Source organism: Erpetoichthys calabaricus, chromosome 17 (genome assembly GCF_900747795.2).
Source record: "Erpetoichthys calabaricus chromosome 17, fErpCal1.3, whole genome shotgun sequence".
Taxonomy (NCBI): domain Eukaryota; kingdom Metazoa; phylum Chordata; class Cladistia; order Polypteriformes; family Polypteridae; genus Erpetoichthys; species Erpetoichthys calabaricus.
This window is the reverse complement of record NC_041410.2, coordinates 71640374-71650838: the sequence shown is the minus strand read 5'-3', so window position 1 is coordinate 71650838 and position 10465 is coordinate 71640374.

The following is a 10465-nucleotide window of genomic DNA, read 5'->3' as shown; positions in this document are numbered from 1 at the left end:
CTCTTGTAGCGTATATTTGATATTTGCTGAAACGCTTTGTTGCACTTTGAACTTTTAAAGCTATAGCATCCCTATTTTAGGCCTGTGTAGGTTACAGCCAGCTGGTTCCAGTTAGGGCTGGCTAACTTAAAGTGAGCCTATTCTGACTAGACCAGTTAAGGCCACGGCCATTTTTTGGAGGCCTCACACTCTCCTTATGATGTGTTTGTGATTCCAGATTAGAACAGGGATCTTCATTTTAGTGTCCAAGTGAATTGCAAATCATGTTAACACTAATGAAATTTGCCATGTTTTTTCCTATGTGCTTCCTACCAAAGTATGGTGTGAAACTTTGATATTGGTGATGACAGGCATAGTTTTTTTGTTGGATTAGAAAAGGAAAACATACAAGTTAAGTTCAGAATGAGAAGATTAAAATTTGTTGTTGTTTAGGAGTTAAAAAAGAAACATTGTGAATATACAAGAGTTGAAAACTCACAATTGTCAAATTGAGTATTGGTGCCCTCCAAGACTCCACTCTGCTCGAGGATGTCCTAGTGCTTAGCATAGATAGAGATATCCTAACAGCATGCAGTAACTCCATTCAGACAGTAGACAAAGGAAGTGAATCCTGTAACACCTCCAGCAAAGGAAACAAGTGGACAGGATTATAGTTATGGTTAGGATTACATTTTTAAATAAAAGATCCTGGAATGTCCAAATTAGCTCAAAAAGTGCACAAATGAACTGTAACCTAAATTTAACTTAAACAGATTGAAGGGCATCATAGTAAATGAAGGTGGCTCCAGACTACCCATCATCTACTTAAATTACTGCTGTAGCTTACTTGAGAGTCTCTCCCCCCTACAAATCTATGATCTAAAGGCCACATGTTGAAAAGACATAACCCTACTGACATAAGAACATAAAATTGATAAACGAGAGGAGATTATTCAGTCCATCAAGTTTGTTTGTTTAGCAAACAGATAAGCTGTCCCAGTATCTCACCCAGACACTTTTTAAGGTTGTCAAGGTTTCTGCTTCAACTTCATGTCTTGGTAGTTTGTTCCAGATTCGCACATCTCTTTGTGTAAAGAGGTGCTCTTGGCTTCCATCCTAAATGCACTTCCCTTTAATTTAAATTGGTGTCCCGGAGTATGTGATTTACTGTACAGTTCAAAGAATTCTGCTGGATCTACTTGATCAATGCCTTTGAGGATTTTGAAAATCTGAATAGGTCCCCACACAGTCTCCTCTGCACAAGACTAAACAGATTTAATCCTCTGTACGACATGTCCTTAAGTAATAATACATTACATTTATATAGCGCTTTTCTTAATACTCAAAGCGCTATCCACACGGGGAGGAACTGAAGCGAACCCACAATCTTCCACAGTCTCCTTACTGCAAAGCAGTAGCACTACCACTGCGCCACCTGTGAGGTGGCTCCAGGTTGCTTTCCTCTGCACAGCACCCAGTGCTGCTATGTCCTTTATGAAGCATGGGGACAAGAGCTGCACACAGTACTCCAGATGCGGTCTCACCTGTGTGTTATATAATCTGAGCATAACATCCCTTGATTTATATTCAACAGTTCTTACAATATAACCTAACAAGTTATTTGCCTTTTTAATTACTTCTGCACATTGCTTAAACAATGACATTACTGTGTCAACATAAACCCCTAAATCCTTTTCGGAAGTTGCTTCCTGTAGGACAGTGTCTCCCGACTTGTATTTATATTATGTTCTGTTTGCCCATGTGTAGTAGTTTGTACTTTTCTACATTAAACCACATTTTCCAAGTTTTCACCCAGCTCTGAAAGTTGTACAGGTCTCTTTGAATTTTTAGTGTCTGCATTCCCCCGGGCGGCACGGTGGCACAGTGGGTAGCGCTGCTGCCTCGCAGTTGGGAGACCTGGGGACCTGGGTTCGCTTCCCGGGTCCTCCCTGCGTGGAGTTTGCATGTTCTCCCCGTGTCTGCGTGGGTTTCCTCCGGGCGCTCCGGTTTCCTCCCACAGTCCAAAGACATAGTGGTTAGGTGGATTGGTGATTCTAAATTGGCCCTAGTGTGTGCTTGTGTTTGTGGGTGTCCTGCGGTGGGTTGGCACCCTGCCTGGGATTGGTTCGTGCCTTGTGCCCTGTGTTGGCTGCGATTGGCTCCAGCAGACCCCTGTGACCTTGTGTTCGGATTCAGCGGGTTGGAAAATGGATGGATGGATGCATTCCTCCAATTTAGTGTCATCTGCGACTTTCACAGGTTTCCAAGCTATATAGAAATCTATGCCGTTAACAAACAATCCCATTTCCAAAACAGTTGGGACACCTTCTAAAATGTAAATAACAACAGAATTCAAAAATATGCAAATAATTTAAACCCATATTTATTTGAAAATACCGTAGAACAAAAACAAAACATTAAATGATGAAACTGAGAAATTTTAAAGTTTTTTGAAAAACTAGGGGGCTTTGCCCCCTGCTCGCTTTGCTTGCCAACCCCCGTGTTTGGTTTTCCGAATACACATTTTTTAGATTTTTTTTCTTCTTTGAATTGTTGCTATTTCATTACTTTCACTTTTATTTCAGAACTTATGTAAAAACAATATTTGGAATCTTTCAAGTCCCAATATGCTGAATCTTTTAAATGAGGTCTGTGAGACATGTGTTTAATGACTTTGTACCATAATTCAGGATAAATTTCTCTGTTTGGAATTTCAGCACAGACAAAGCGATCTACATCATCAGCAGTTAATAATTATTTTTGCAAAATAACCAATAAATGCATGTGAGGTAAAGCCCATGTTTGAAATTCTCTGATTTAAATTTCAAAGCTTTACAAAATGTACATACTTCTGACATATTACCTGTGTCCATATATTCGATCTCTATTCGCCTTTTAGTTATTTCTCCCAGTAATAATTTCTCTTTTTTTGCGCTAATGCGATGTTTACTTTCTTTTTTTGACAGTGCCATTTTTTTCTGCTTTCATATTCTGTATCTTGCTCTGCATTTGTTTCGCACCTACTTTTTGTTTGAGTCTTTTGAATTCCAGTTTTCATTATCTCTAACCTGCTCTGCATGTGTTTGGCCCCCTTGTTTTTTAACCTCTTTATGACGTTTTACTTTTATTTCTGACCTCGTTTTGTCCTGCTTTTTTTTCAATGACACCTGGTCCGTGGTGATTATTTTACCTTTTTCGAGTAATAATTTCCATTTTTTTGCGCTACTGCGATCTTTACTTTCTTTTTTTTATACTTTCTAATTTTCCTACTTGCATATTCTTTAACTTTCTCCACATTTGTATCGCGTCATAATCTGCTCTGCATGTGTATAGCGCCAACGTTTGTGAACGTGCTCATGAAGTTGCGAAGGCAAAAAGAGTTTGTTTCCCACTCTTTGCCTTTTATTTCTGACCTCGATTTGTCCTGCTATTTTTTCAATTACACCTGGTTCTGATGATTAATTACCTTCTGTTTGCGCTAATGCGATCTTTACTATCTTTTTTTTTTATGCTGTAGCAACTGACATAATAAAGTGTCACAAAAGTTCTGCTTGAACAATTGCTGACTTTGTAACCCAAACACAACTTTCTAGCACCCTCTCCGACCCCTCTTCCCCTGGGTCTCGCCCTCCCCTTACCACATCAATCAATACCACGCTATCAGTCTTCTGTGCTGTACATCGCCCTCCCTCAATCGGACCTAACAGTCACTTAATACAAAAAAGGCTTCAACCTGGCTGGGACACTACAATACTTTCGAATTTTACTGCTTTCATATGCTGTACCTTTCTCTGCATGTGTATCGTGTCATCATTTGTTTGAGCCTTTCGAATTCCACTGCTTTCATAATCTCTTATCTGCCTTTTTTTCTCTCCACTGATTTTGGGTCTGTTTTCTCAGTGATGCTCTTTCTTCTTTGCTTTTAGTTGTTGACGTTTCATCTAGAGCATCTTGTCCTTATACTCTTTATATGTACTGAGAGCACAGGAGCTGTGTGTGCTACGTGGCTTTCCATGACTGAATGTTTTGATGGCTGTTTTGATGGCTGGCTCTTATTTGATATTGTTTGAAAGCAGGGCGTGTCTTGCAAGAATCTCATGTTCCACGACCCCGCAAGATGGCCCTGGGACAATCTCTTGGCACCAAGCCTCATGTTTACGGTCCCCGCGAGACGCTCCATGGCCAGTCTTTTTTGTCTCGTAAATGTCTTCTGAGAACTTCTGAGAACATCACGTATCGTCGCCCTGCTTTTTTCTTTCCAGGATTTTTTTTTATAATAGAGAGTTGTACGATCATTTTAACTTTGATGCCTAGCAACACATTTCAAAAAAGTTAGGTCAGTGGCAACAAAAGACAAGAAAAGTTGTGTAATGCTAAAAAAAAACTGTGATGGTATGGAGGTGCATTAGTGCACATGTCATCTGGGAATGCAACATTAATACTGAACGCTATATACAGGTGTTGGAGCAACATATGCTGTGTAAGAAATACTAAGACAACTCATAAAGTGTTGGGCCACTTTTGTGACTCCCATACATTTCAGGAAAACAAAAAATCAGCTTGTCAAGTGAAATGTCTTTGCAGATGGAAGTCAAAGATCAAACTGGCATGATGTGGTGTATGAGGGGCGGGTCCAGGAGAGCACATGACAGAGGTGACATCAGAGGTGGAACAGGTGTCAATCTTCCATCCTGCATAGGGAGGAGAAGAAAATGCAGTAGGCAACAGCAACAACCCCCAGTCTGGAGGAGAATTACAATTATCAGAGCCTTTCAGCTGTCCCTGAAACACACTCGTGTGACAACTACCATCCAGACAATGACTGTTTCAGGAAAGGACTTGTATATTTCAGAAAGATAATGGACGTATTACAACATCATGGCCCCGTAGTAAAAGAGTTTGGGTGCTAAACTGGCCTGCCTGCAGTCCAGACCGGTCACCCATTGAAAAAAAAATGTGTTGTATCCCAAAATGTTCAGCAGCTGAAATCCAATATCAGGCAGAAACAGGGCAACATTTCACTTTTGATGAAACTGGAGCAATTGGTCCAGTGAATTTCCCACTACTTTAATCTCAGTGTTTTTGCATTTACTTGCCTGTCATATGGGATTTTGCAATACTTTTTAAAATGAATTTTTATATTATATATATATATATATATATATATATATATAATATTTGGTGTTATTGTGATGTCATGTTGTGTATTGTTTTTCTACTTAGCAATTTGTGCTGATATTTAAAAATCATGGCATTCCATTGTTACCATGTGACTGTTAGCAACGTTATACGTGATGTCAAAGCAGATTTAAGGGAAAGGGAACAATGTTATATTACAGCCACAGTTTGTTCACTAGCTTATGTGTATTTTGATTTTTTATTGCTATTTTTCTTGCTTTTTAATTCTTATTTTTCTGGTGTTTTTTGTTGTTATATCATTTCTGTCAATACTGTTATTATTTAGTATTCATATATTGTGTATAAATGTTGTTTGAATATATCCCTTGTATTTTATGTGTGGCAGGGCATATTGAGGTTGATTGTTCCAGCAGAGGCACTGAGAACTTGTGGAGTATTTATTCATTGCAGTAAGTACTATTTGGATTTTTTAGTATTATCTACTTTTCTTCTCTGTTCTTTGGTTCTGTCATTGGACTTTGTATTGGGCTTATTTGCCTTGGATTACCTTTTTAGTCTTTTTGCCTTATTTACCTTTCCTTGCCATTTTTGTTCTGCTTTTGTCTATTACTAATGAAACATGTGGATCTATGGTCCTAAAATAAAATTCTGCAAAAGGCTATAAATAACCAACAATAAACTCTCCACCCTTTTGTTACAATGTAAGGACTTGTGCCTGAACATTGTGTGTACCGTGTTCAGGAGGTTTATCAATAGGTGGGCTTGCTGGGACCGTGCTTTAGTTACAATAAACTTTTCAGCCCACCAGGTTGCTGCTAGCTAAAATGTTTTTAATTTCTAGAACATATCAGGTCATAAGCTTTTGATTAAGACCAATATCAAGCTTCTACTCCCATTAGTTTGTGAGTAATCACGTGTCAGACAGACAGACAGACTTTAACATTTTATTTATATAGATGGATATATTTTTTATTTACAGATATTTGGTTTTGCATCATCTAAAAACAGAGGTGTGTGGTTTATCTCACCCTTGAAGAGTGTTTTTGTATACTTTTGAGCATTTTGAACTTTTAAAATCCTGATCCCCATTTTGGACATAAACTTTAAAAGAACCTTTTCATATAATTTAAACAGGGAAAGAACAATGACTACAGATTTAGTTCTGTACTCTTTTTCCCTTCAGTTCTTGGCTTCCATTTTGTAGTTTGTCTTTCTGGTGGCAACTTGTTTAGCTGTTACTCATTTACCATTGAACTCTTTTTGTTTCAACTTCATTTTAGGTCTATTTTTAAAAGATGTTAAAAACTTTTTGACGAACCTCTTCAATCAGGCATAATACAGTGCATCTGGAAAGTATTCAAATCGCATCACTTTTTCCACATTTTGTTATCTTACAGCCTTATTCCAAAATGGATTAAATTCATTTTTTTCCTACACACAATTCTACACACAACCATCTCTGCAGCAATCCACCAATCAGGCCTGTATGGTAGAGTGGCCAGACGGAAGCCACTCCTTAGTAAAAGGCACATGGCAGCCCACCTGGAGTTTGCCAAAAGGCACCTGAAGGACTCTCAGACCATGAGAAAGAAAATTTTCTGGTCTGATGAGACAAAGATTGAACTCTTTGGTGTGAATGCCAGGCGTCACGTTTGGAGGAAACCAGGCACCGCTCATCACCAGGCCAATATCAACCCTACAGTGGAGCATGGTAGTGGCAGTATCATGCTGTGGGGATGTTTTTCAGCGGCAGGGACTGGGAGACTAGTCCGGATAAAGGGAAAGATGACTGCAGCAATGTACAGAGACATCCTGGATGAAAACCTGCTCCAGAGCACTCTTGACCTCTGACTGGGGCGACGGTTCATCTTTCAGCAGGACAACGACCCTAAGCACACAGCCAAGATATCAAAGGAGTGGCTTCAGGACAACTCTGTGAATGTCCTTGAGTGGCCCAGCCAGAGCCCAGACTTGAATCCGATTGAACATCTCTGGAGAGATCTTAAAATGGCTGTGCACCGACGCTTCCCATCCAACCTGATGGCGCTTGAGAGGTGCTGCAAAGAGGAATGGGTGAAACTGAACAAGGATAGGTGTGCCAAGCTTGTGGCATCATATTCAAAAAGACTTGAGGCTGTAATTGCTGCCAAAGGTGCATCGACAAAGTATTGAGCAAAGGCTGTGAATACTTATGGTACATGTGATTTCTCAGTTTTTTTATTTTTAATAAATTTGCAAAAACCGCAAGTAAACTTTTTTCACGTTGTCATTATGAGGTGTTGTGTGTAGAATTCTGAGGAAAAAAATGAATTTAATCCATTTTGGAATAAGGGCGGAGTGGTGGCTCTGAGGCTAGGGATCTGCACTGGCAATCGGAAGGTTGCCAGTTCGAATCCCGTAAATGCCAAAAAGGGACTCTGCTCTGTTGGGCCCTTAAGCAAGGCCCTTAACCTGCAATTGCTGCGTGCTTTGAGTAGTGAGAAAAGTGCTATAGAAATGCAAAGAAAAAGAATTAAGGCTGTAACATAACAAAATGTGGAAAAACTGTTGCGCTGTGAATACTTTCCGGATACACTGTATGTACATCCAGACTAATTAGGAAAATGCATGCCAAGAGTCGATTGTTTTAGCAAAATGGTTAAGAACTTTGTTGTTATTGTATACCATGAACATTTCTACACCGTACTTCAAATCTTTGGGAAAGTTTCTGCATAAAATAAATGAAAGTATAGCATATTGGGAAGCTGAGGTGCTACCTTGATGTGATCTAGTCCTTTACTGTCAATTACAGGGTTAGGCATTTAATGACATAAGGAACTACTGGAGACAATTCTAATGTCACATCTAGGAGATGAAGGCTGCCTCTTATCCATGTTAGTGATTGTAGGGATTCATTTAGAGTAATGTCATCAGGAGCAAATGGATGGTTAAACTGGCCGAACTTGTGTTGCTCGGCCTCACGTTCTCTCCGTAGCCAGAGGGTCAGGCTCAGTATGGTGTGTCCATGTAGGCTTCTGTAGAACATCTACTAGTCCTGCCAGTGTGACTCTCTACCACTGTGCCATCCTGGAGGTGCTCTTGCCCATGGAAACCTCTTTCCAGACAGGCACCACTTTAACCCCTTAAAGCAGCATTATTGATGTCTTGAATTCAAAAGTCACCCAAAGGATTGTATGTTAGTGCTTATAACATATGGGATTAAAAGCTAACATATTTTGTCCTGGGTCTCGTGTTTCAGTATTTTATTGTTTTTGCTTTTTTTCTTGGAGGAAACTGTTTTTGATTAAATTCTTGTACTAACCATCAGTGATAGACTGTGCATATTTAGCGGATTGGATAATTAAATCTGTTAACTAACACTGAAAGAAAGTGAGTTACCTTGCGAGTGAGTGTGTGCGTACCATATCTATAAAATGCATACACACACCGGCATACACACAGACAGAGCAGGCAGTCTTCAACAGACAAGCAACCTGAACACCAACACAAAGGAAAGTAGCAGGTCTGGGCTTCGGGAGTGTTGATGAGAAGCTGGCAGTCCGCCAGAGTCATGGAAGGAGAAAGAAGAAGAGAGAGAGAGAGAGAGAGAAAGAGAGAGAAAGAGAACCACAACAATAAAGGAAAATACTAACAAAGAGAAAATTTCAAAATATAAAAAGAAAAGCCTTAGACTTATTTCACAAACCTGATTAGGGGATCTTCCCTTTTTTACCTTACCTTTGTTGTTTTAACAATAATATTTAATGCAGAGTAAAGAGACAAATGCCATGTCATGAAAGAGATATCTCTCCATCCATCAACCCATTCATTAAGAGAATCTGTTTCGCCTTGCTTACAGTTCAGCATAGAACAATAATATCAAACCATCTGAAATTGTTCCTGATTTTAAATGAATGCCTTATGGCTTAGTGTTGCATCTCTGTCTCTTCACCAGGGGAGTGGGAAACCCGAGACTCTCATTAAATAACTGAGGAGTGAACAGGATTAGAGAAATTTTGTATTTGCCTGTCCAAACTTGTGCATCCATGCAGCACTGTGTTATCCCTCTCTCTTTCACTCTGCCCCCATATGTATGCATATACAGTATATACTGTGTATATATAAATGTGTGTGTGTGTATTTATTTATACACTGCATTTATAAATACATAAGGCACATGTTGCACAGGTTTCTTTTGTAATCTGTGCTGACAGATTTGCCAATAATTAATTAAATCTGTGATAATAGATAAAGAAAATAGGAAAATTAGTAATGGCCTCTAAAGGGAGAGATCTGTCCAGCCATTCATTATTATACCTGCTGTCAGTCACACATGGGTTCCTGAGAATCACCTTCCAGGCTCAGACAAGGTAAGCAGTACCCTGATGGGGGTACCACCTCTAACAATACTGTCTCTTTTCTCCTTTTCTATCTCTGAAAAGCTGCCTAATGAGGGCACCTAAGCCACACCCACTGTCAGCTAAGTCCCGCCTCTGGGTCCTGGAAGATGCAGTCTCAATCTAAGGGCATGACGAAGCTCCCCAACCCTGACTCGCTTGAGAGTCAATATATTTGAGAAGCCATATAGGCTAAGGCCAGGGGTATACTTAGCGCGGGCTTGAGGATGTCGCTGCTACACAAGCAGTGTACTGACTATACTTGTGTGCGTACTTTCAGTAAATCTGGAGGATTCCACAAGATGGCAGTGTAAGAAATCATCATGGTGAGAAAACAAATTTTGCATTCTCATGCTGTTGCAAAGGTGCAAAAAAAAAAAAAAAACAATGGCAACAGTGACACAGAAGATGGTATACTAGACATTTAAATGTATTGTGTCATTACGATGGGGAACATGTGACACTTATATTGTCTATGTGGGAAATGAATAAAGAAATGCACCATGACAACATTCACATGTTACCATTTAAGTTTGAGGATTTGCTTCACCACATTGAACCATTCATCAAACATCGAAGCATGTACATTGATCCTATTGGAGCTGCTAGACTCCCATCACATGTTGATAGTAAACAGCAAGGCTAATGTTACGTACCAAAACTTGAACACACATATTTTTTCTGGTACTGCAACTTGTGCATTCATCACGTTAATTTCTGATGACGTGTTCAAAAGACACCTCAAAAGAATGCTGGGAATGCATTGCAGCTTTGTGTGTGCATATGCGTTCCAAATATGAAGTTTAAATTGAACTAAGAAGGCATTTGTTAAGCCAAATTTCTGTTAGGCCACCACATAATCATTTTGGTTCTATTTTTTGGACAGTAAACAGGGTGGTCCAGTTGGATCCCAGCTTTTCTTTTGGTTTCCTCTCCTTCTCCTTGCACCTCACACTGCTTATTCCAGTTCA